Genomic DNA, 26,949 nt, shown 5'->3' with positions numbered 1-26,949 from the left:
CTTTACGCAATACCATAGTGAGAGTATTTTTATATGCAGTATACTTATCACGAGATTGCTGTGTTTTTTTAGCCTTACTTACATAATACAAATTATTTTTACGATTAATTGAACGTAATAATGACTTTGACACCCATGGCAATCTTGGATCACGTTTATAACTACCCAACTTCTTTTTAACTAATGGAATATGTGTATCTAACAAAATAACAATCTTATTTATAAAAATTTCATAAGCTACATTCGTATCTTGCACCACATATAAGTCAGACCAGTCGATGTGTATCGAATCAAAAACCTTAGGATTCATAACTTTTCAATTGATTGACCGATTTTCCTCAAAATCATTTCACTAATGTTCTTGACTAATATGGTTGCGTCTTAATCCAAGAAAATATTTGAATTAGTGTTTAAATTTGCTTTAAGCGCCATCAGACTCTCCTGTGCCCGTATTTAAAATGCCAGTGGACGATCGTACTTATGCACTTCTACGCCTACGGCTCCTGACGTCGTATCCATCGTCGTTGAATCCTCAGGGTCCCTGTCATCCCTAATGCAACTACTGTTGAGACCTAGGGCTCCCTCATATTAAATTTGAAGTAATGTTGACTTCACGACGGACGCTTAGAGAAATATTATAATAGATACCTGTTTATAATACAAAGCATTGTTGTTTTGAATTGTTTTAGCTTCATTCTTATCTAAAGACTTCAGTTATACGTGAAGTTGACTACTTATATCTTCAGGAGGTGTACTGTTTTGGAGAGTCGGTTTGTTCCGTGCACGATTTTAGCGCAAACCAGCCCAGTAACTGATCTGATTCTTATTACCAATCATGCGATCACTTACCGATTAGTCGGACTGGTGTCCAGCGATTGTTGGAGGTGTTGGGTCAATGACAGATCATCCTTCAATCACAATCAGATGAACAGATGACAGATATCGGACGGCTACCAGTCTCCGATTCGATAACCTCGATCAACATCAGATCTCAGTGTTGGATTTGCTAGAAAACAGGCCCCAAAGTCCGCTTGCAGGCTTAGATTTCATCGGAATTCCTTGGGAACGTCGACATTTTAGTATTTTAGAGATCAGATGAGTCTCCAATGGTGAGTGTAACGGGGCTTTCATCAGGTCTTTCCAACTTAGGCAAGGAGGTACTCGACGAGGTGGTAGTCCTACGTCTAAGTAGTTGTTAGCGCCGAAATACATACAGTGTATGAATTATCCCCATTTACATTGTCATTCGTGGTTAATACCAACTTCTGTTGCCCCCCCCCCATTCCGTTTCTTCTTCTCTCTCTTTCTCTCTCTTTCTCTCTCTCTCTCTGTGAATTTGTGAGATCTCTGTTAATAAGTATTTGTGAGCCAACGTAAACGTGATGTGAGTGTGATGATACCATGCAATGAAACATCGTGTAATGGGCTGGATGTTAAGGCGCTAGGCGAAGATGTACTTGCTTTCCGTAGAAATGTTGCATTGAAGAATTGCCACTTTATGTAAAGCACACACATTACGATTTGTATACTGTTTTACTTGACTGAATGTTCACAGAGAAGCTTCTGGCTGAGAGAAGGTCCCGCACGGCCTTCAAAGCTGAGCTTCCCCGACTAGCCATGCGTCTACTTATGACAGATGTCTACCCATTCGCCCAAAAATTGGGTTACAGCAGTCACCAGTTGAGCCAATTCCAGGTCGATCATTCTTCAGCAGCGGAGAGAATGGGGACAAATGAGATTATCAGACACATATGTGATATGGATCAGAAAGCTCTTTTCAGAAAAAGGATAAACATAATAAAACCACTGAAAAAAATGAACCTCTACAGGGAGACATTACGAGCATTCTATTATGGTAAGTAGATGATTTTTTTTTTTTGCATGACTGAAATGTGACATGAAGACATGATTATAAGATTTTCTTATAAAATAGCATTTGTAATTATCTCCCCTCAACTTTTGATGATATGTTGCCTCAGCTTTTTTGTCTTTGTACATTAGATGCCGAATTGTATGTGTCTCTGTGTGGGTGTGTGTGTGTATGTATGTATGTGTGTGATGTGTATTGTCTGCGCTATAGCAGTTCCATTCTCAACAAAGTTTGTTCTCTTAATGCATGTATGTTGTACTCAAATTTCGAAGCTTTGTGTGGATATGCTTCAGCCGTATGTTTCGTCTCTTCCAGGATGAAAAGTAGTCACCATGTTACACTTCATAGGATCAGGATGGAGAAACTTAGTCACCATATTGTATTGGTAAAGCTTCCCATAATGAAAGCTTTTTATAGGAGTATATATATAATGATGATAATAATAGTAACAACTGTAACAATTAATGTTATGGTAATAACAACAATAATAATAATAATTACAATTATCATCATAAAGGTTCTGTCTGTATTCGGTCTCCAGGCTAGGCACATTTCTCGTGTCTTTTTCCATTTTTTTTAAAAATAAATAATCAAAATCATTATTAAATCTTTCCAATTTTCGGTTATAGTGTTTATATTTTGCCTTGTACAGGGACTACACTCGCTAAAATGTTTGCTTCTTTTGTACGCTCTTCCTTTTTATACACAAATTCAAACTTTATTTTCAAATTCAAATTTTATTTTCATTTTTTTTCCCAACAGAATGTACAAAAAAACAATATGATACATTTGACATGCGAGTCATTGATAATATGCATAGTCAGACAGGGATAACAACATGTTCATGTCTTTATGTTTAGAACAAAAAGAAACATACACTCTATTTATACACTCTGTGAAAAAAAAAATTGGAGGTACCCAATCAAAAGACAATGCTTGTATATAATATGTGGGCACCTCTGAGGGAAAAGGGGGAAAGAGGGGAAGTAAAGGGGGTGAAAAACTTACAACTACAAAGAGTGCGGGAAACTGAGAAAGTCGGGAATAGAAAAAAAAGAAAGAAAGAAAGAAAGAAGAAAAAGAAAGCAAAAGTGTGAAAATAGGGAACAGAAAATAGGGAGAAGAGGAAGAGAGAGAGAAAGAGAGAGTGAGAAAACCTAAATCATTTTGATGCATACACCAAGGGGCGAAGCCCACAGAGACAAAATTAGCCACGCGTTTTCGAGAGTGAACCAGTGTTGAGCTGCTACACCTCTTGATGGATCCCTCCCCCCCCCCAAGAAAAACAAACAAACAAACAAACAAACAAACAAACAAACAAACCCCTCCCCCCCCCAAAAAAAAAAAAAAAAAAAAAAAACCCTGCGGGGAGGTACAAAGCCGCTTACAACACTCATGCATGTCAGTCTGCCACCACCGACTAGCCATGCATATGGAATTCCATATCCGACTCCCTCACAAACATCCTAGTCTTTGTTTCCAGTTAGCATGTTATGATTTTAAACTATCAAACAAAAGTACATTGTGAGCAATGCACTTAGCAGAAAAATGAAAAAAAAAATCCATCCGTATGATTCACAAGCATGCAGCTGATTACGTCCTTAAGCTATATACCAGTATATTCCTTGGCCTCAGTACAAACATCACATGCTGCACGCGCAGAGCTCTAAATCTTATTCTTCTTTCTTCCACTACCTTCCGTTTTTTTTTTTTCATGATATTCCTTATGTGAATTGCGTTCAATACTGAGCTCTTTTCACAATGAAATTAGTTTGAAGAAGGGTAAGCAGTTGCTCTTCACACTTGTGCTGCTGAATCACTTTTTTTTTGACATACACGACAATATAATTATATATTATATATATTTTTGCCAAATCAAATGATGTATACAAAGTGATATAAAACTCTTAAATCTCTGAAGAAGCTATCTTGATTAACCTGGTCAAACTAATCAATATCTGTTACATAACACAGCAATATCTTGTGCTGGTAAATCTCTGTTTTTAGTGTGATATACAACATTCTTTGTTTTTTTCTCTTGGGGGCAAAAACATATAACGTAAAAAGTAACACATTGTTCTGCTTAATTCTCAGAAAAGCTACATTGATCAACCTGAGTCAGTTAATCAAAATCTGCTTCATGACACACGATGAATCCTGTCAGAAACTAAAATCTCACGAGTAGATTACTGTAGCGAAATTCATTATAATCTTATTACTTATCACTCTTACCATTAACCATCACAACACACCATAACCCTACTATTACCCGACTACAACTTCCCTACCCCACCCCATCACACACTTCTCTACACACTTACACCATTTTGCCCACAACTACTCATCAAACTAAATGTCCTTCCCCTAACAAAATAGACTTCAACACACTCACACACACACACGCACACCACACACACACACACACACACACAAACACAAGACCCCCACCCCCCCCAAAAAAAAGAATAAAAACATACACTTACACACACAGACAAACTTAAAACACACACATAAAAACATTCCTGCCCAATCACACTGCATTATTGGTTTACACCAGAAATCAATAATGACAGAACGACCAACGTGGGAAAAAAAAAACAGAAGAAAATATTGTGAGTGATAAAGGGTGTGTACAGTTCTGTTTGAGGTGAGGATTTAGCTTTTAAGGTTTCGCAAGATATTCAGAAGCCACGATAATTATGGCAAAGAGCATGCAATTCTAAGGGGTATCAAAAGTTTATTAATGATGAAAACCGGTTTTAAAATGGCTGAAATATCAAAAAACAAAGTGAAACAAAGAGATCGTAATAAAGGGCGTGGCCTGTAGCCTTTTATTATTATCACTTTTTTAATACCTCAGCCATTTGAAACCCAATTTTCATCAAATAAACTTTGAATCCTTCGTAAAATTACATGTTCTTTTATATCTCATTAGAGGTTTCTCATTATCTCACTTAGGAATGTTCAAAACGTGAATCCCCACCTCAACCAGTCCCGTACAGTCTCATGATAATCATTACCCGATTCCTAAGCCCTTTTTTTCTCTTACCCAGGTCTATCGTTAGTCCCGTACCAATTTTTTTTTTTCAGCTTTTTCGCACTCGCCAATTAGTCCCGTACTATCTCTTGTCCGGGGCTAAGGAGAAAACTGACCTTTTTACACTCGTATTTCCTAGCCCCAGACTTTCCAAACCACGTGAATATTCATGATTACGCTGTGTACTGTACACGTACACGCACGCACAGGAAGCATTTGATTACCTCGTTTCTGATTGGTCAGTGAGGGTCGGACTTTAGTTCTGTTTACACCCACTTGCTTGGCACCGCAATTGCGGTGCTAACCCTGCTATTTTGCAGGGCCAGATAGTACCGGACTATCGGTGGGGCTAGGCCACTTTGGCAAAAACGAGTGTAAACAGAAAGTGGGCTAAGGATAGTCCCGTACCAACGGTGGGGCTAAGCTCTCCCCCCCCCCCCCTTAGCCCCACCGTTGGTACTGGACTAAGCAAAAATTTACAAGTGTAAAAAGCCCTCTAGACTACAGAAGCTGTGCCACAGCTTACCGTACTGACGAGGGGGAAAAAAAGGATGAATATGATAAACAACATACATGATACACACCGACATTCTGTAAATCTATCTGACCATGGCAGGGGCCGCAGAACCAGGGGGGGGGGGGGGGGGGCTACACACACACACTTTTGGTTCGTGATAAAACAAGAAAAAAAAAAGAAAAATCGGGGAAAATACCACAACACTCATAAATTTGAATTTCCAAAGATTCCGCCCTTACATAAAGTTTCCGTTTAAGCATCGGCGTAACAAAAATAAAGGGGGGCGTTGGGGGCGGTCGCCCCCTTAAGATTCTGAATAATTCTGAATGCACAAGACTTACCACTTACATTCCAAAAATTCAATAGTTCCCTCAAGTACAAGGGGAATATCCGCTTTTAATCAAACCTTTCGTCACTCAGTTCTCCCGATCAATTTGTTTTGATAATTTCCCACATTATTCCATCAAATGATATTGTAACAGCACGAACTTTGAATTCTTTGAAGAATAAATTGAAACTATTTTTATTGAAATCTTATAACATATTACCGGACTAGGATTGTTTCATTAACTCAATTAAGTTATCACTTATCTTTATATATATATATATATATATATATATATATATATATATATAATTACACATCAACTATTTTCTATCATGAGAGTAAAATAATCTGTCGAATACAAGTTCTCCTCAAATAAGACAGTCATCGAACAATGCATCATTGTGCCTATTCTTTGTTTTTAATATGTCCGCTCTTTTGTATTTTTTTTCTGGTATATGTACCCAATCCTTATATTCACAATATCATTCAAGGGTGCGTCTTATTACTCCTATACATCCTAGAAATCTGTTTGCTTGTGTCCCTTTTCTCCTTTTTTTCCCGTTCTTTCCTGTTATTTCATTTCATGTCAGTTGACATTGGTTTCTTTGATTTTGTATCATAATTATATTTGTTTGTAGTTTCATGAAGCCATTATTTGCTTTTTATGTATTTCTGAGGGTCCCATATCGCACAAGCTTGGCTTTTTAGTGGGACGCTCCATTTCCATTCCCATCCGTGTAATATGCAAATGTATATACCTTATAAATGCAATTATGTCGTTACTCATCATCACATGTATCTTGTTGATGTACGTTTATCGAAATTACTACAAATTTGTTTTGTTTATGCATTGAATATAATTTCTCCTGTTTATTTAATGGAAATGAAAATAAAGTTGAACTTGAACTTGAACTCGAACTTGAAATGTGGGTATACAGTGTACAAGATATCTAAATTTCAACTTTAAAAAGGCAAAAACTCCCTCGTTCGTGAAGTGTGGGGATAGCACTCTCTTACGCTTTCTCCCAGTCCCCCCCCCCCCCCCGCAGTGTGCATACGGGAAGTACACACCGAGACTAACTGCAATTAGAAAATACAGAATCTGTTATCCCCTCACACATCATCCTGCTATGTCTCCTTCCACAGATTTTCACCTCCCTGCATGATTGACGAATTCCAGATATTCCAACAGAAATGTGCGCCAGATTGTTGAATTTCAATTCCACAAATGAAAAACAAAAACTCCCTCGAATTTGGGAGGAGTATCTTGCCACCCTCCCATATAGATTGGTCTCCTCTATTGACTTAGTACACTTTTAGGAATGACAATTTCCGAATTTCCTACAAAAAGTGTGCTTCAGATCGGTTTATTTCAGTTCCAAAAACGCAAATGCTCCGTCGAGCGGGAGGGGGCATCCCCCCCCCCTCCTCTACCTCATTAGACTTTGTACATACACACTGATGCGGAATAAGAGCTTAATGCCGTGATTTTGCTATTAACACTTCCCTGAAAAAAAAAAATACCATTTTCATTATTACTTTTTATTGGGGGGGGGGGGGGATACAAAAAATCCAAGTATTGCACCAAAAGTTTGCACCAGATCGCTGAATTTCAGGTCTGAAAATATGAAATCACCTTCGTGTGGGAGGAGAAATATCCCTTATGTACACCCTCGTGTGCATGCCTTTTCTGTTTGACTACTTTAACAGATAGCGTTGATGAAATTCATCATTAGAACTAATACAAGAAGTTTATTTAAAAATTTAATGCTACCACTTTATAAGCAAATTGTTCAATAACAATCCACATAAAGATATCCTGCTACCTGAAAGAAGTGGGGCTGTTTTAAGTCGATAAAACGCAAAAACGTGCATCAAATGGCACCATTTACAACATCAAAATGCAAAAAGTTCTCACCATGGGAGGGGGACACCCACATCCCACACCCTCGCTCGCTCCGCTCGCTCGGGCTCGGTTGCTTCACTCTCTCGCATTGTAACGCCCCCAAGATCATATCCTGGCTACGCCGGTGCGTCTAAGGGGGGGGGGGGGGGGGGGGGGGGGGGGGGGGTTGACCTTTACACCCCCTTCGTTTCCGCACCCCCCCCCCCCACCCCCCCACTGAAAAAACGTTCCGCGGCCCCTGCATGGGGACACTTAATTGAAATTACCAATCTCTACCAAATCTTAAATTGTTCCCATTTCTGCAAATGAAACCAAATCTTGCCTGCTTTTACCGACATTTTCTTTTCCTCCTCTATAAAACTAAGAACAAAAAAATATATCTTTCCTCTCGAGGGTATGTTTATTTTGTACTCTTTACCGAAATATTACAACTATAAGCAACACTATCAAAGCATTTACACATTTAAATCTGTTTGAGGTGCCTTCTAAGCCCAAGAAACTACATCTCTATCCCATATGCTCTAACTCAACTAAATCATAATGCTCAATAAGAAATTGATACATCGGATTTACTCTAGCTGCACAATTAAAAATATAAAGAAAAGAAGCTTTCCTTACTGATTCATAATAAGAACAAAGTTTATCGCACACGACAACAAATTTTGATAAATGCTCCTAGGGTATAATCACCCCGTGTAATAACTTGTCATAATGCTGTTTTCAAGAAAGAAGAGAGAGAAAAAAAAATGGGGACTTATACAGCAAATAATTTGCCCCAGACAATACTTACATAAACTTTTAACAATACTACCATAAGATTTTTTTGTTTACATGTATGTAAAAACTTAAACTTAAAATACAGTGTATTCCAGACTAAATGTCGTGCTTTTGGGGCTTAATTATAAAACTAATTCAAATTATTTGTCAATTAAATCATGCTTCCTTTAACGGTGTTTTATTTTTAAAGTGTACAATACAATTCAAATCAATTCATATTTTTCATATTTGTCAATGAGGGAATGTAAACCAAATAATAAAAATGGAATGAATCATAACATTCGGCGTCGATGACAGTAAATTGATGGAAACATATAAAACATGGCGGCCAATCTTTGCCGGATTGGCTCTATGTAAAAAAACTAAAGAAATATGAAGGAACCTACTTGAAAGCATGCTTGTTGAGCGTAGGTCCCAAATTCTAAACAGTATTCTTGTAAATCTTGTAAATTCTTGTAAATCCTTGTAAATCTGTAGCAAATACCTAAAAATCATCTTTCATTTCATATTTTGAACACTTGTTATCTTACCAAACCTCTTCATCCGTGTATCGCACACATACAAAAACACACACACACACATGAATAATTATGAAATGCAGTTTAGAGGGACGTTGGTGGGTCAAAGTAAAATACCTGCGTACACTTTCCGTACAGTTACCATAATTACAGAAACATGACAAAAAACCTTGTTTATTTGTTTTACGCTCGCCAAATGTCTAGTCTCGTTAAAGTTATCAAGCCATTAGTAAAGCCTGAGATTCATTATGAGAAATGAAACCTTGAAGAATTGATACATCATTATCACATTTTTTTAGATGCAAAATGTTGGCAGTATGCATGCATCATAACAAAATCGATGTGAATTTACACCCGTCCGTCTTGACACAGTAAAGAATAAGATTCAGAGCTTTCGAGATATTATGAAAAGGTGCAACTCATTGACAAAGTTTTAATTGCCATACATCGACGTAAGGACTCACCGTATTTGTCATTGCTTAGCAGAAGCCATGGAAAAAAGGAGCTAAATTATCATTATACATTCGAACCTACGACCCCTTGCTTGCTAGACACTCTTTTCCACAGGGCCACCTAGATTCCGGTTTATACGGGTCTAATCTTTGCAGCATGCAGCGGGTGCACCTATCCAGTCAAATTAATGGAATTCGAGTTGTTTTTATTGCAAGTGATTGAAAGATTGCCTTCAACGATGTAAAAAGGGACCGAATTATAGGGTGATAGTAAACCCACGTTAAAAATGGAAACCCTAATTCGGGAAACCCGTTGCATGCTACAGGAACCAGCACTATCTGTCGGGTGGAAGGTCTGTGGTCTAGTGGGAAAAAAAGACCTTTCCAGTGATCAGGAGGTCGTAAGTTACGGATCGTGTGTTAGTATTAGTATGCTCCTTATTTTTTTTTCGTGTTTTTTTTTTGTTGTTTTTTTTTACCATGGCTTCTCCTAAGCCCATATTTAATCGGTACCTATTTTCGTCGATGTATAAGGTAATTTGCCAAACAGTTCAAATTAAAATAACTTGACGCCTGAATTTCATTCATCTGAATTACGAAATTTTGTCAACTCAAAAGATGCATTACCTCCGTCTTCTGGAATACAAATACCATCCTAGGCAATTGTCTAAAATCAATGAAAATGATTGCGAATATCAAAGTCTTAGATTTCTATAGAATATGAATAATCCGACTACTGACGCCGTTATAATAACCGATCGAGGCCGAGACAGTGAAGTACAGGTTACATGTCTTTTAGTTGTGAAATGGATACCAGTAGTTGTTTTCTAAATTAGTTATTGAATCGATTTGGTGTGATTTATTCTCTGTATATCTTTTTTTCTCTTAATTACATAAATTCTCTGCAGGTTCAACAACATTGTACAGAATAGAAGTTATATCGCCATTTTCAAAAATCATCATTACATATGTGGTATAATCCCATGCGTAAAAAAACTTGCATACACAACAATTGCCAAGAATAAGCACAAAGCGCGACAGTTTTGCAACCGATAATGAATAACATTAATATAATGAAGAAAGACAAGAGGATCCAAATTACGATTTTTAGACTAATGACTCTAACATTACTGATAATTACGCTATGATGTAATGTTTCGTGTATTGCTCCCAAATCTGAACGGTATGTTCACACTCACACTTTACAGTGTCGCCCGTTGAAACGTAGGCTACCTTCCCCATAATCATAAAGACGCATTTTAATCGCAACTGCATAATATGATCACGGCGGGCTGTTTAACAACATAATACTGGTCTGCCATACATTGGCAAAGGAAGCACATGTCATTTTTATGGATATTGACTGTTCGTGTGTGTGTTTTTTTTTTGAGATATTTGAGGCATGCTCTATTTAACTGAAATATCCAAAAGTTACAATTTTGGCAAAAGGAAGCAAGTGCACGAATTGCATGAAAAAAATGGCAAAAAGTAGCAAGTTACAATCTTATGATATGATTGTCACTTGCTTCCCTTTGCCAAATCATTTACATTTACACACAATCTAAAATACTTTGGCAAAAGTGAGCAAGTAACATCCTTATGATATGATTGTCACTTGATTCGGTTTGCCTTTTTTTTGCTACAAATCTATGATATTTTGGAAAAAGGAAGCAAGTAACAATCTCATGATATTATTGTCACTTGCTCCCTTTTGCCAAATTATTTATATCTTATTTTGCACACAATCTAAAATACTTCGGCAGAAGGAAGTAAATGACATCCTAACGTTACTTGTTTCATCATCCGTTACCTTTACTCAACCACACACGAAAAAACATATCTGGCGATGCAGCTGTCTCTTCTTCTGCTCCTAGGCTGTGGAATAAGCTCCCTCCTCTTCTCAAATCATCACCAACACTTGGATCATTTCAAACAAAACTTGAAGACTTATTTACTTTGATGTTCCTATATGGGCACTGGACTTATACTGTCGCTGCCTGTTAATTTGAACATATCTTATCTCCTTTGGCGACCAGGGATGACATGTCATAGCGCTTTGTATCCAGTGGAAAAGGCGCTCTATAAATATATTATCATTATTATTATCATTATTATTACTATTATTATTATTGTTAGTATTATCATTATTATTATTATTATTATTATCATCATCATCATATGATTGTCACTTGCTTCATTTCGCCATTTTCATATGTTCGCTACAAATCTATAATACTTTGGTAAAAGGCAGCAAGTTACATAATAATGAGTTTGTATGGAAATATCAACATGATACTTGCACGAATACCGACATTTTTTTTTCTCTTCACAAATTTACATGTTAAAGGGCCTACCTAAAAAACATATTTATTTTCTTCATTTGTAGCATTTGTACTCGATGTCACTTGTTTCCTTGCCAAAGTAGGGCAGTGGTGTATCTAAGACAAGTCATGATAAGTATAGTGTTTTGTATTAGGGTCCTGCAGATTTAATGTACGTATCCAACACAGTGCAATAAAGTTCTTTAAAGGATACATTACGTCTTAGTGCAGGTCTGATGATCTGACTCCTGCAAGTGACTATTCAATAACACACGTGTTAAAATAACAAATTAACAATTCAACAAACCACTCGAAAGATGAAATATTTTCTATGTTCCATTTTCAGATTAATACTATTTGCTGTTATTTTTTTAACTTACTCCTAAATCTTTCAAAAAAAGTGTCTGCTAAAATTATTGCTACCATACAAGGGCTATACCAGTTTCGGCAACAGAAAAAAAAAATCTTATTCTACGTGGATATAAATGGTTGTTCTGAGGTTCACTAGTGTCCATCTTCCGTAAAGAAGAGCATTTTGCATAGGAACCTATCCCCACAAACCAAAGTTTGTTTGTTTGTTTGTTTGTTGTGGTAAAACTTGTATTGCTCATTTCTTTGGTATAGTGACTATATCCAGCCCAGCCAATGCCAGTATACCGTTGTATCGACAAATAATGATGGAACTCGGAACTGGTTTTTCTACTTTTAAGTTTATTAACTTATGAGTAAACGGCAAAGTGCAGTGATATAAACTATCAATTTGAGACAGGCTACTCTATGACTAAAAAACCCTTTAATAACTTTTACGTCACACCAGAATACGAAGTGAGTACCAGCGATCTGATGGCCGTGGCAACACAATCGAACCTGGCGTCCTAACCCAATCGTTAGGCATTCACGATCATACCGATGACCAAACTCATACTGGAAGCAAGATCCAAGACAACATGAAGATGTTAATAAATTGGAGGAAGATGATGTGTCCACCAGACTGCAATCATCGTACTGTCTTGGCAGATCTCATGCATGATGCTGGATATAATGTTGTTGCGATGGGAATTCTAACAGGTATTAGATCTTGATGCCAAGTGATTGTTTATTTGTATTAAGACAATCATTACCTGACCCGCATTCACGTATGTCTAACAGTTTGGAATGACAGAGTCGCATCACAGACTTGACAAATGGAGAAATAATGGAGTGGACATATACGTTCGTGACATTGATGGAAATTTCACTGTCCTGACAGCTTGATCAAACGTATAATGTCTCTCAAATTATTGTGACAGGGTTGTATTTCCCAAATTCGCAGGGACAATAATTATGTAATTTCATCATAGCTTCACATTTTTAATTAACGGTTTCCTTTAAGTTGAAGTTTGCATAGTACTATCATCATTTTCTTTCTTATTTTCAACGGATATCTGAAAAGCAGCTTATGGCATTTCATTTTTTTCTTTAGGAAATAAAACGACACCATAATGACCTCTAAGCAAATGAAATAACGTGACTATAATCTACTTATTCTCCATCTTACTGTTTCATGCGAGTGTTTCCAATGTGAAATGACGAACGACTCCTGGCTGTGTCATCTGCTAATAGAAGACTGCAGAGACTGTGTCCCGAGTACAAACGTTCTCACAGAGCTGGCACGTCAAATCCCTGCGAATTAAGCTAATCAGCTGAGCGAAGTGTCGAGTGTCAAACTTTTGCGATACAGGGTTTCATCATTAGATACCCCATGTGATATGACAGAAGAATGTTTCTTGTTATGTCCTCACTTTAGGTGACTACAGAGACTGCGTCCCAAGTAGGAAGGTTCTCACAGAGCTCGCACAACAAATACCTAAGAGTAAAGCTGATCGGCTGTGCGAAGTGTTGGGTGTTAGAGAGAAACACCCTGGTGAAACCAGCGAGAGCAATATCGTGGAATTGCTAGCGAGGTGAGTGGAGCAGGACGAAGAAAGCTTATGGACAGTTGATAAACTCCAAACGTTAATGAAAAAATGGGGAGATAAACCAAATGGTAAGTCTTCTTATTCCAACATGCAAAAGTATTAATTAGTGACTTTTGTTCTCATGTGTGAGAATGTTGACACTTAAAGAGTAACTACTAAAACGATATAACACTAGTAATTGCAAGAATATCAATAGATTGTAGTGATGTTTCACGGCAATCAGACATTCCGTTCAAAAGTCTTAGATCTTTAAAATTGAGGTTGCTATCAAGAAGAGAAAGCGACAATAACTCGGAATAAAACAGTTTATAAACAGTGTAAAGCATATTGCAGTTGTCGCATTGCATTAAAATTGAGCAAAATTGACGAAACGAAAAAAAAAAACTTTTAAATTCTGCTTGTCAGATCATTCCTGAAAGAATCGAAAGTTATCATTGGCAGAGTTTCTCAGGCTCACTGTTCAGGCTCCAACAGCGTGATCGGTGGCGAAGTTTCTCTGTAGCCATCATGTTTGATTCGTGTGTCCTTCTGATCTTCTTGTGTGGTTGGGTTGTACTCGTGTGATCTTCTAAAGAAATTGTATCAGGCGCTTCGGCTGTTGATTGGCTTTTGACCAAGTTAGGGCCAATTTCGCTCGTAATTGAAAACCCTATACATATATTGACATCTTGTAATATAGTTCGGGACAGTGTGAGGCCATCTTAATAGAGAATTCCATTCCGTGTATTTTTTTTTCGTCTCTTTTTTTTTTTCTGCACAGTGTTTAGGAGTAGACCACTTCACTTATCTCCTTCAGGCAGGCAAATAAGAATTGCACCTACTGGCGCTGTGTACTTATCGCGAGACACAAATTTTGTTTAGTGTTTGCAATCAATGAATTCCTGCTCAATTCTGCCCTACATCGATATAAATAACCACCAATTATTTTTGTTTAAGTTGTAACCTTGTAGGGATATAACAATGCTCGGACCATCTCCTAGAGTCTTATTTTCTGAAAGTATATTAGCAAAATAGGCATGTGTCGTCACAGCCCTTTTCAGTACGAACTTGACGTCATGCATCGACATTGCATCCAGAACCAAAAATCATTATGGGAAGAAAACACTTTGACGGGGTAAAACGCCACAAAACTTGGATTATTCTTTTTTACAGGAAAGATAGCATTTCAATCAAGTCTGTCGATATGATATGAAAAGGAAGGAAAAACGTCTGCTTTCACTTTCTATCTTTCTTTTTTTTGTGTGTCTCATAGTGGTACTGATGGTAGGCCCCTTTATAATCTACATCAATTTACATCCAGATGAAGTAGTTAACAGCACCAGCAAGAATTACCAGAATATGTGTTCATTTTCCTTAAATTCATGCCTTTAGCAACAAAAGTTGCTAAGTATCAAGACGGGATATTTGATGACAAAATGTCCTTTACAATTGACATGTAGATGAAATAGTCAATAACACCATAAAGAATTACCAAAAATTAGTATTTGTTTTGATGTCCATAAATTCATGTCTTTAGAAATAGAGGTGGCCAAGTATAAAGACGGGATATTAAGCGATAAAGTCTACGAGGCTGGATTCATCGACCTGGCCAACGAAATTCTGACAGGTTAGTCCACTTTAATTATCTCGTCTCTTACCTGTATGCCATCACGTGAAAGTAGCTAAAAAAATCGGTTGTACATTGAATGAACAAATTGAGTTGTGTTAACGTTGCATTTCGTGTTGCACAAAGCGGTAGTATTTGTCAAAAAGAAACAGAAACTGAATAACGGGATACTATGACTATACTTCAAGCTGAGCAAAAAAAAAAAAAAAAATATGATTTCATGCGTATTATTGATGTGTTGTCTTTAAAACCAGGAATCAGACATGGCAATGTCAAATAGTTTTTGAAGTGTCCGGAGAGACAACAGGTAAGTTTGCCGCTTCTTTTGCCTTCATTAATAATTGGTGTTATTAACTTATCTGATCATTTCTTCCTTGCATATGTTACAGAGAATATATTTTTATCGCTTAATATTTCGTTAAAACCTGACTGTTATAATCATTTTCTATAATGTCTCAAAGATTCTGGTTAGATCTTTTCACATGTGAGAATTTTTAAGTATAATGCAAACATTATACTTGAAAACCTTTCCATTATTCTGAATTCAATCTGCATGGGTATTCTTGTATGTGCATGTGTCCTCCCGGACCTGTGAGATAACGTTAGCTGATGACGTCATTCCTTTATTACTATATTTGATTGCTACTAGAATTTTAAATCCCGATTACGATAAAACTTGCACTATATGCCTCATGTTTCTACGGTTATCACAGTCAGGTTGGAACGAAATATGGAATTGCACTCCATCATTGCGCTTGTTTTGTGCGTATTTCACTTGTTACAGGAAAACAAGACAAACGAATTAATCTCTTACTGAATGTCCTCATTGTAAACCTACTCCGTTATCATCACAAATTACCTTTCTGCGATGAGATACAATCTCTCCTAGCAAAGAACAAATTGTTTCTCTCAATAAGCCTATTTTAGTCACTATAATGTCATAAAGATTTCTGACCTAGAATGAGCTTGTTAATTTGCGGCTGTAGCATTAAAACGACGTGTTAGTGATGCTGTCAGATTAAGTCATAAGCAGGCAACTGCTTAGATCGAGAGTGCCCATCAACTCCTTTTCCCGACTCTGTCGAGTACTAGACAAAGTGGTAAAATGTAATGAAACCTCAAGTGGACAATGATGTTCACTACATGTATTACGCTTTCCCTCTCTCTCCATCTCTCTCCTTTACACGATGTAGCAAAATGAGGACTCACAATGCCCCAGAAGAGTCTCTTTTGTTTCGCTTCGAAGCAAACTCGTCTGTCCAGAATTCGAATTGGCAATCGGCATTGTGCATCTTGTACCACTTTCGCAACAGTGGTACGCAAGACTTGGAGAAAATTAATGTTTCCTATAATCCACATTAAAGCTCAGAGTGACAAAAAGAAACACCTTTACCACCTTTTTCGCTCAAAATTCCCATGCGAAAGATGCAGAATAGTACACATTTTCAACCATTGAAATAGAAAGATCGTTTTGCAGAAATGGACATAACATGACGGAATGTTACGTAGGTTTATGCCCATACTCCGGTGTCACGCTACATATATTCACCCTTGAAGCAAGGTTTGATTGTGTCATCTTTATCATTTCTTGACAGTTCCTTAGAACAAGGCGGTCCTCAGAAGAGAAGTCTTACCTTTGGAAAAAACAGCAAATCACACGCACGCACACACACACACACACACACGCACACACACTCACACACATACACATGAATATATTCACCGTTTGTGTAGTTGTACATAAATTTTAGAGCTTGACAACAATATTATGTTGATCTGAATTATTATATTTTACAATATAAACGTAGTCAAACAAAATAAACAAAATTAACATTATGAACACAAATATGTACATTAACACAATATTGTAGCCAACAAAATATATATTTTTTCCTGATCACAGCTTCTCATCTCTTTTTATAAGCGTTTCGTATTTAGTTGTTATTCAATACCCTGCTGGACGAACTGTGTCTCTCTCACCGTGCGAAACGCATTGTGAACACAATGTGGATTCATCTCTTCACACTGTTTAATACGAGCGTAGAATAAAGTGAAGACATTGTGTTTCATCAAACTTAAAAATGTGAAATAGAACCATGAAATGTTAGCATTATTTAAAAACACACCACCCCGTGTGAAATCATCCTGTCAATGTTAAATTTGATTGCTTTCACAGTCGACGCATTGTCAACACACTGTATGAGACATTGTGTACCTTTCAATAGGGAAACATATCAAACTTAGATTATGTATTCGCTTTAACTTCATGCCTGAAAAGAGACGAATTATGTGATATTTTGGGATGTTTGCGAAGAAGGAGAAGAAGAAGAAGAAACTTTGTAAGGTTCTCCTGCGAATTCAAGCCTGAGAGTTCGAACTAACCTATGTGACCGCTCCCCCCCCCCCCACAAATTTAATAAACTTTTTTTATGATGGCAAGATGTAGGCCTACACGGTTTTATTTTTTTCTATACATTCATAAAGCTTTCCTTTAGCCATTTGTACATTCCAATCTTTGTGTTGTTCTCTTTCTGTGTGTAGTTGTATGGGTCTTTTTTTTTTTGTTTTAAGGTAAAAAGAAAACATCGTAGACATTTAACAACTTCAGTTACTGTCATTTGCTATAGCGCATTTATTGCGCTGCGTATTGCGCATCGTTCTGTGGATGAACGTAAGACTTACTAAAGAGGAGAAATAATCATCTCCACGAGCACACTATAGCCTTCTGATCGTACAAGAAGAACGATATCCTTCATCTACAAACTTTCAGAATTTTGCAAAGTTTAGTGACTTCCCTTTTTACTGTAAATGTAATAAAGGATCTCTGAATTCGTATTTAATAATAGGCTGGGGAACATTGCTAGAATACATCTTTTATGTTTGAGGGTTGCTGAGAAACTAATTGGGACTGACAATGAATCATAGCCAAGCCATATCCGTCTGTTATGTAATGCACTTCATAACAATGATATGAGTTATCAATAATATTAGAGCTGTTTAGGCTGCTGGCTCCATGCAGCATGGCAAATAAAGTTAAGCACATTCTGATGGATTTATGCTGCTTGGATGTTGTTTTAACCTGTTAGATAGTTTTATATGAATTACATTGAAGTCGAAAAATATGAAATACATAATCATATGCGTCTATTGTAAACGCGCAAGGATGTCCTCAAATACCTGCAGCATGGCACCATGCTATTTTCAACTGTCATGCTAGCTGTTAATCAAGTTGTTGGTTAGGAGCTGATATTTACATTTATCCACTGCGAAGAACGAATTATTAATCATTTTAATAAAGGAATTAATTATTCAGAGGCATTCGACAGAATATCTAATTCCTGATAAGCGGCATACGTTACAGGCGTGAATGTAGAATAAAGTATAATGTATTATAATGACATAATAATGATTGGAAGAAAATAATATGCACAAAATGACTGTTAGTTATATCGTCAACACGCTCTTTAACGGCATACTTGGTACTTGTAGTTTTAGCTTATTTTGGAAAGGAGATCTGATAAAATAAACAGAACTCAAATGTCTGAGACATATTCACAGGGAGGAGTGAAAATGGTTAATATTGACGCACAGGTTACAGCATTGAAAATATCATGGATAAGGCAATTGTTATGCAATACGGATAAACCCCCCCCCCCCCCAAAAAAAAAAAAAAAAAAAAAAAAAAAAAAAAAAAAAAAAAAACTAATGGTCACAAAAATTATTGAGTAAATTTTTACCAAAGACCCACTAATTAGATATGAGCCCCGGAAATTATTTGTTATTCAAACAAGCCTCGTATAACTGTAATCATTTTTGGAAAGAAATAGTAACAACTTCCGGTGATTTACTTTCGGTTTATTGCTAGATATCTCAGATTCAATTTAAAACAAATGCGCTTTGAATTCCTCTGAGAATTGTATGCTCTGTCAATGTCTGTAACATATCATAATGGTTTCGCAAAAAGTGAAAAGATCGATGTCCTTCTCCGCCAAGACCATCCAGTTGTCTCTGATTTGTTTAAGAAACTGAATTATAAGTCTATATTATGGAGTGTGTAGGTTACGCTTGTCACAGTTTCGTATGCACTATCAAAAACATCAGTAGAGAAATGTAAAGGATGAAATAAAACAAGTGTGTATATAAGATGAGAGAAGGATAATGCCTGTGAAGCCAGGGGTTTGGAGAATCGGTAAAGTGCGAGTTGATACTATGAATAAATCGGTTGAGTGTAACACTGATTTAATCTTCCTTGAAGTTTGACCAATGATGATGGCATTATTATGTTTATAGACTTGGTTTGATGTGACTTATTGGTTCTTGCATTATCATTGTACATGCGTATACACATTGTCCTGCTAATGATTTGCAATCGAATAGGTCTTTCCTATAATAATAAAAGAAAATGATTAACTAATCTTCTCTTTAGCATTGTCAACATGTTGTTTATTCTCAATCTTGATACACAACATGCATCCTTGCATACAAACTCTTATAAAATGCGTACACACGTCTAAAATGCATGGAGATATTCATATATATAGAGATGTGTATATCCATAAATTATATATATATATATATATATATATATATATAATTATGTATAGTATATATATATATATATACATAATTATATATAGTATATATATATATATATATATATATATATATATTAATTGTATGTACATATTGCATAATGAGTGAAGATATTGGGTACTGATTTACTTTGTTTATTGTTATAATTCACACGATCACAAATGTTCACCTATTTAGGATTGTTATCAAAGGGTTTTAATAAATAGTGTAACTATTAAACAAGAATTCACGAAATGTGAATGGAAGGAGAGCAAAGCCTGTTTTTTTAGTTAATGACATTATAATCACTTCAAATAAGTTCTACTAATCGATTCTTGTGTATGAAAAACCCTGGGTTCCGTTTCATAAAACTTGTTATCAGTGACGACTGCCACATTTCTGTGACAAATTTGCTCTCAGCCAATCAGACGCAAGAATTTCAGCATAGCATATAACAACTATCGTAACTTGTCACTGATTACAGGTTTATGAAACAGGACACAAACAACAACAATGATAACACCACACAATCATGAAAATTCAATATTTTAGTCTCCTCCTTGTTATGTACCGGGTAACAGCTCTGGGGTAAAATGTAAGAAAAACTGCACTCTTCAAAAAATTACATGCATCGATTTTTTTTTCTTATACTTGAAAACATATCAAAGCATCTAAACTTATCAAAAGCAAAAGATCAGAGGTTTTATCATTTTTATTCAGAGTTTAACTGCAGGTATATCATTGTCATAAAAAGAATGATAATTCAATTTAAATTCAAAAAGATTTTATTTCCATATAATAGTGATAATTGAATGACAATAATAAAAAAAATGAAGATGATAATGATACATAGACAAAGTATACCTGCAAGGGCAGTATGAACGTACGGGAAATGAAGACACACACACACACACACACACACACACACACACGGGCAATGTCAAAGTAGAGAACACATGACGGGAGAGGTGCAGATATTTGCTTTTACTTTCAAGTTAAATTGCCCAAAAAATGTCCATATCATATTTAGTTTGGAGTTTTCGTCATCTATTTACTTTATTCCAGAGAAAAACAAATAACGTCCTATTGATGCATGGGCTCTTCCAATTTCTTGAAACAAAAGAAACACGGACACGCCTTAATTGTGTCAAAAGCGTAGATACTGTTTGACCGTTAACAAGAAAGAAGAGGATGATATTATCTAAAAGCTCTTTGCATATACGCTAAGTATTTCCTTTTGATTTCCTCTATGCAATTTTACGGACCACACGTTTGCATCTCTTTTTATTCGAACCGAAGCAGTATATTTATATATATTCAGCATATAATCCTCATAACGATTATGATGACTTGTGCCAAAAAAGATAAATGCCCACACATAGGTATCCTACACGCATGCACACACATAATACAAACACACACACATTAAACACGTGCCCCCCCCCCCCCCACACACACACACACACACACACATGCACATTCTCTGGCTCTTCCATCCCTGGACGAAAACGGGATATGCTCCCATTCAGCTGCGTTCTATTGGGATAATTCACACATGTTCAGTGACTTTGATATATGGTGTCGCGATATTTGCTCCTGCGACAATAGCTTCTGTCTTAGTTTTCCCAAGGATTTAGAGCTAGGATTTGGGTTGTGATCGGGTTAGGGGTATGTTTTTTTTGGTAGAATTTATGGTTAGCTTAGGGTGCAGATGATTCGTGGGAGTATACAGGCGCATGAACAAAATGTCATGGAACCCTTTGATACAAACAGAAGAAAAAACATCTTCAGATCTTATATATCATGAGAACATCACTGAATTGAAGTACTACTTTTACCCTGTCCGTTCTAAAGGATATGATGTTCAACCACATACGCATATAAGAAGAATCATTCCTTAATCACCTCATGTAGATTACAATTGCACTTACACTATAACGATGCAAACGGAAATAAGCTCATGAAAAAAGAATAGAGATATCGAAGGTCTTAGAGATAAATGTGAGCAGGTAAACCCATCAACTTCCCGACTGTACAAATAACTACAACCTAGATTTTAGATTCTTTCATAAAAGCATGTGAAACTTCAAAATTCCAAACTTTCTGACTTCATGTGTTTTAGTCTGATGATATCTCTACCATTTATGTAAATACGTTTGGTTTCACTGTATTTATTCTTTTAACTCTATGTCATGGGGCGGAATTGCATAATTACGTTGTCATATCAGTAGTTGTGGGAACTGCCGTTGGTAAGTTGGATGTGAGGCCATCGGCGGGACACGACGTCTTGAATTGAAGCAAGATCGTGAAGTACGTGACTAACGTACTCACCACCTAAAAATAAACGGAAACAGATACACAAATTGTTAGACGTTTTTTTTTGAGGAATGATTTATGAAATTGACAAAATTGGTCGTCCGCTTCTTTGTGTACATTGTTTTAAATACAATTGAAATCAAAATCACAAAACTGATACAATTTATCCTGTAGGTTGCAGATAGGGTGTCACTCGATTGATGAAAATGCTCTAATATTATCTGAGGGTGCTTAATTTCCATGTTAGAATCTGAGTAGAAAGGTGTGTACTTATTGGTAAGACGTCGATCAGAAAGGGATGTACATAAAACAAGAAGCCAATAGGTTGCCTACTCAAATGTCATATGCAATGGACTTTTATGTACATGTGACTAAACAGGAGTACGATTAGCCTGTTCTCGCTCAGACAAATTGATATAAATTTCATTGCATCTTGAACATGTAGCTGACAGGTTCTCCAGATTTCGATCTCTCGTAAAAAAAAAAATATATAAAAACATGCACACGCCCGAAAAAACAAACAAACAAACGAAGACGGAACACAGGAAATGAAAACATACCGCCAGTACACGTTCCTTGGTGATGACGAATGCACCGAGAGCTGTTACACCAATCTCCTGGCCATTAAGACTAGCTAGAAACAGCATCTGAACCTGAGAAGGTATCGAAAATGCATACGAATATTGTAAAAGGAAAAAAACATCAGACTGAAGTTATTCTGCGACGCACATCTTCTCTACTTTGATTATTGCGTCATTTTTCACCGGGACACTATATCCCCTTCTGCACACAGTGTCCATCAAAAGTCCATTACGGCGGATTGGCTGGGCCGTAGCACGCATCGTCTTCTGAGCAAACAATCGGAAACGAAAAGCGACGAGTGGGTCGATCTAAGTTGAACAGTCATAATTAAATGAGAGCACTTTCTGGCTAATTACCACAGAGTGATGCAAGGAATGTCTGCCTTATACACCATCCCCACATACCTGTAATTTCCCTTCTGAGGAAGAAACGCCTTTGCCAATAGTAGACAAATATCTTCGAAAAGGCCGAACGAAAAACATCCTGACAGTTTTGTTCTGCTAATTGCCTTGAAGAATGTGACGTCATTCGCAGACTACGAATTGAAAAAAAAGTTCGAGATGATAACTGACAAGTCCTTATTTACAGATCACGTGATGAACTGGTCTTTTACAACAAACTTAGCATACGCGGTTAACACGACAACTATAAATGTTTAGTGATGGTATATAAGCTATCTGCAGTGTGAGCATGTGCAAAACTTGCGAATGCTGTAACGTCGTTTACGAAGTTAGATTCGTAACGGTAGCAGTCAACCTATTTTCGCTAGGTTCAAAAAAAAATCAGTATTGCGATCAAAAAATGTCATCAGTTACTAAATATGCGCACAAAATATATTGTATATGCAATGAAATTAAAGGGTATGATTCCCGTGATAGGAAAACAATAGCTATCTTTATTCTTACAATTATATTGGAATAAAACCATGCACGAATATTCATACTGCAAACGGTTGATCGAAAGGTATCTGAACACAATAGGGCAATGACAAAAAACAAAACATGAAAGCAAGGGGTTGAAGATATCTATTGACTGTTGGGTGCAAATAAGAGCGGTGGATTGTAGACCTTTTTCTGTTGGGGAGAATGGACAATTTTCACAAAAGACGCACCTTTCTGATAATCACATATCACGTATGGATGCATTTATGTATTGTATGTAGTATGCATTGTGCATGCATCACTCATTAGAATTAAAGGAGAACGTTTAATTTTAACGAATGGGACGCTTTGGTGATTTCTTGGATTTCTCTTTCCTTTGCCCTTTTTTCTATTTGTGTTTGTTCATGTGTGTGTTGAGGGGGGGGGGGGTGGCCCGTCACTTTTGCCCTTGTTTCAAAACCAAATTTTACTTTCTTCTCCTTTTTAAATAGTTTCGTTTCATACCTGTGCTAAGCGTGTATCAAACGATTCCATCTTCAATCCATGGATATGTCTTTGGAGGGAATGTGCCTGAAATTGATAAAAATTAAATGATAATAGATTATTTAATGCAGAAGGAAACATTCATTCAGTCATAATGCAATCGTCCTATGCCCTCTTGCACAACTCTCTCTCTCTCTCTTTGACTTGTCCTTGTACACTGTGCAACATCTCATCATTGTCATTCCATCTCTGCATGATAATTATGAATCGTGTTTCCCTATAGTGTTATAATACAAAGATGATAATTATAATGAATTATAATGTAATCTGGGGACAAAATGACATAGATAGGGCTATAGAATGTCTTCTCTTATAGTCAATCCTATCAAGAACATAGAAAACAATGAAAGATAGATAACCGGCAATTAAAGAGCCAACTAAACAATTTCTAGAGAGCCGTCAAACCGTAATGGGACTTATTTCAAATAGTTGTATTATCCTCTCAATGAAAATCACCAGGGCATTTAGATTTTCTGCATAGGCACCCTGGATTCCGGCAGATATAAAAACAATACGCATACCAGCACACAGACACAATCACGCATTAATTAACATGCATCCACACCTGCCAATTAATACACACTCATGCATTCATGAATTCGCATATTACACCTCAAGTCGCTTCCATTGCCTAAACCTGAGCTTTATGTAGTTAATAATATTGAATATCATGCAAGTCTTCTGCGTAAATGATCTGTTTATCTTCAAGCTGCTTCTTTGACTAAGTCTCTTCTACATCGTCTCCTGTCGTATATTAAGAGATAGGTGGGGTTACAGCCATATAGGTCTATATAAGCTGCGGATCCAGTTCCTGACAGAATGACTGTCTTGCCTTTGAGCAAGTTCTTCAAGCCCTCTGGGGAACTTCCACACCTGGCAGTCTTCCACAACAATTACAACTTTGTGCGAGTTCTCTGTACCGTATACAATGCGTGCCATCCGTTTACAACTTTGAGGTAGTTACATAATGAACACTTACACTTTCATGTACGTTTACTGCAAAGTAAGACAACACGGCCGTGCCAGAGAGAGTGACGATAACCCAGAAGGCGCTGATGACGAGATAGAACACATCATGTGACTGAAAGGATAATTGATACAAGATGAAAATGATGATCGGTATGCATGTGCCATAGGTGATGGCAGCTAGAGGTGAAAGAATGTTGTCGGCAAGCTCTAGAGATCGACGAAGAGCTGCATGGCGCCTGCGCAGATGGTCCAACTCTTCCCAGTCTAGTGGCGCCTCAGCGGAGCTCCGACTGCAAAAGTCTTTGGTTACCTCGGTCATTTCTTGGCTCAGCACATGGCATATCAAAGAGAAGAATAGGAGCGATAAAGTCCAGACAGGGGTTAGAAAGAGACAGATGACGAACATCAATGAGCAGGCAATGGCGGAGGTAAAGGGAGCGCATACTGTCTGTGCGTAGACTGACGTCGTGCCAAACCCAAAGGTCAAAAAGAGTAAAAGGCCGGCATTAGCGACGTGAAGCAGGCAACATAGAATCACGCCTTTGATGACGAAGCCTCGATGCCGTCTGACAAGAGGCTTGCTGTCTGTTGGACTTCTGCCGTGCTTTGATGCCGGCTCCGTCGATATCACCAAATTCCAGTGCTCTTGGAAAGCTCTTATTCCACTCTTCTTGGTGCACACCGCGAACATAATAGTGTTGCTGGCAGCAACGTCCGCAAACCAAACGGCATAGGCGATTTGGTCGTACAGGAACTGACCATCACTGCTCAAGTTGACAAAAATGGACGCCGCAAGTCTGATGGCGCAAAACCACAGAGCAAGAACAACAGTTCCGTGGTAGATTTGCAACACACGACGAATGAGAGATATTGGGACGCGCTTTCTGATGGTGGTATCATCATCACCTGCTGCCCAAGCCTCAGGATAGACAGTTGAGGTAGCACTCGGTGATATCGACAAGTCGTGGTAGAGCCCAAAGATTTTCATGGCCAAGATGAGAGGTCCCGCTATTTCCTGCCAAATTGGTATCAAAACTGTCTGACTTTCCGACTTGTTGGTGACACTGGACTCCATTCTGAGTATTGTGCATAGCAGCTAGGCAGCTATCAACTGTAGTTACCTCCCTACAAGGTTAAAATGAGGTGTGCTCTTAAAACACCACCCCAGCGGAGAGTAGAGTTGTAGCATGCTCTTGAATTTTGTTTGTTTGTTTGTTTGAAAAGATTTTATTTTCTGCATTTCATATTTTCTTTCAGAATACAAAAATAACAAAGGCAGGTTCAATTACACAAATACAATTCTGAAAATTATTGACATATTACATAGTAAGTCATATTTTGTATACAAAGACAAATGAAACGTTAAATAACATACAAAATGTTTATATGGCCAATAATGACTTGATTCACAGTACAATATATAATATATACATATAATGCAGAGGGCCGCCGTTATAAGCCGTGCTTGAACAGACGGACAGCCAGAGTTAAATTACCATTTTTTATTGTAGTACTTGAACACTAATACGGATGGGTCATGTTAAAATGCGTGTAAATCCAGTTTTATACAATTACTTGGTAAACAGGAGTGGTGCCTGTGAGTGCGTGTGCAGGTGATGAAGCGCGAAAGTGTTGATGGTCAGCACTTCTAAGAAAATGATTGAATATGTTATAATATGGGCGAAGGGTCAAGCAGCAAAGTAAAAGAAAGGGAAAAGGGGGTGGACCAAAATATTGCCTTGTTGTTGAGTATAAGAGGTACATGTTTAATGATTACTGTACCGTATGATATTGTG

The sequence above is a fragment of the Diadema antillarum genome, unplaced genomic scaffold (genome assembly GCF_040938485.1).
Source record: "Diadema antillarum isolate AM-2024a unplaced genomic scaffold, OU_Dant_1.0 seq00000118_RagTag, whole genome shotgun sequence".
Classification (NCBI taxonomy): domain Eukaryota; kingdom Metazoa; phylum Echinodermata; class Echinoidea; order Diadematoida; family Diadematidae; genus Diadema; species Diadema antillarum.
The sequence above is the reverse complement of the archived record's forward strand: the minus strand, read 5'-3'. Positions refer to the sequence as shown.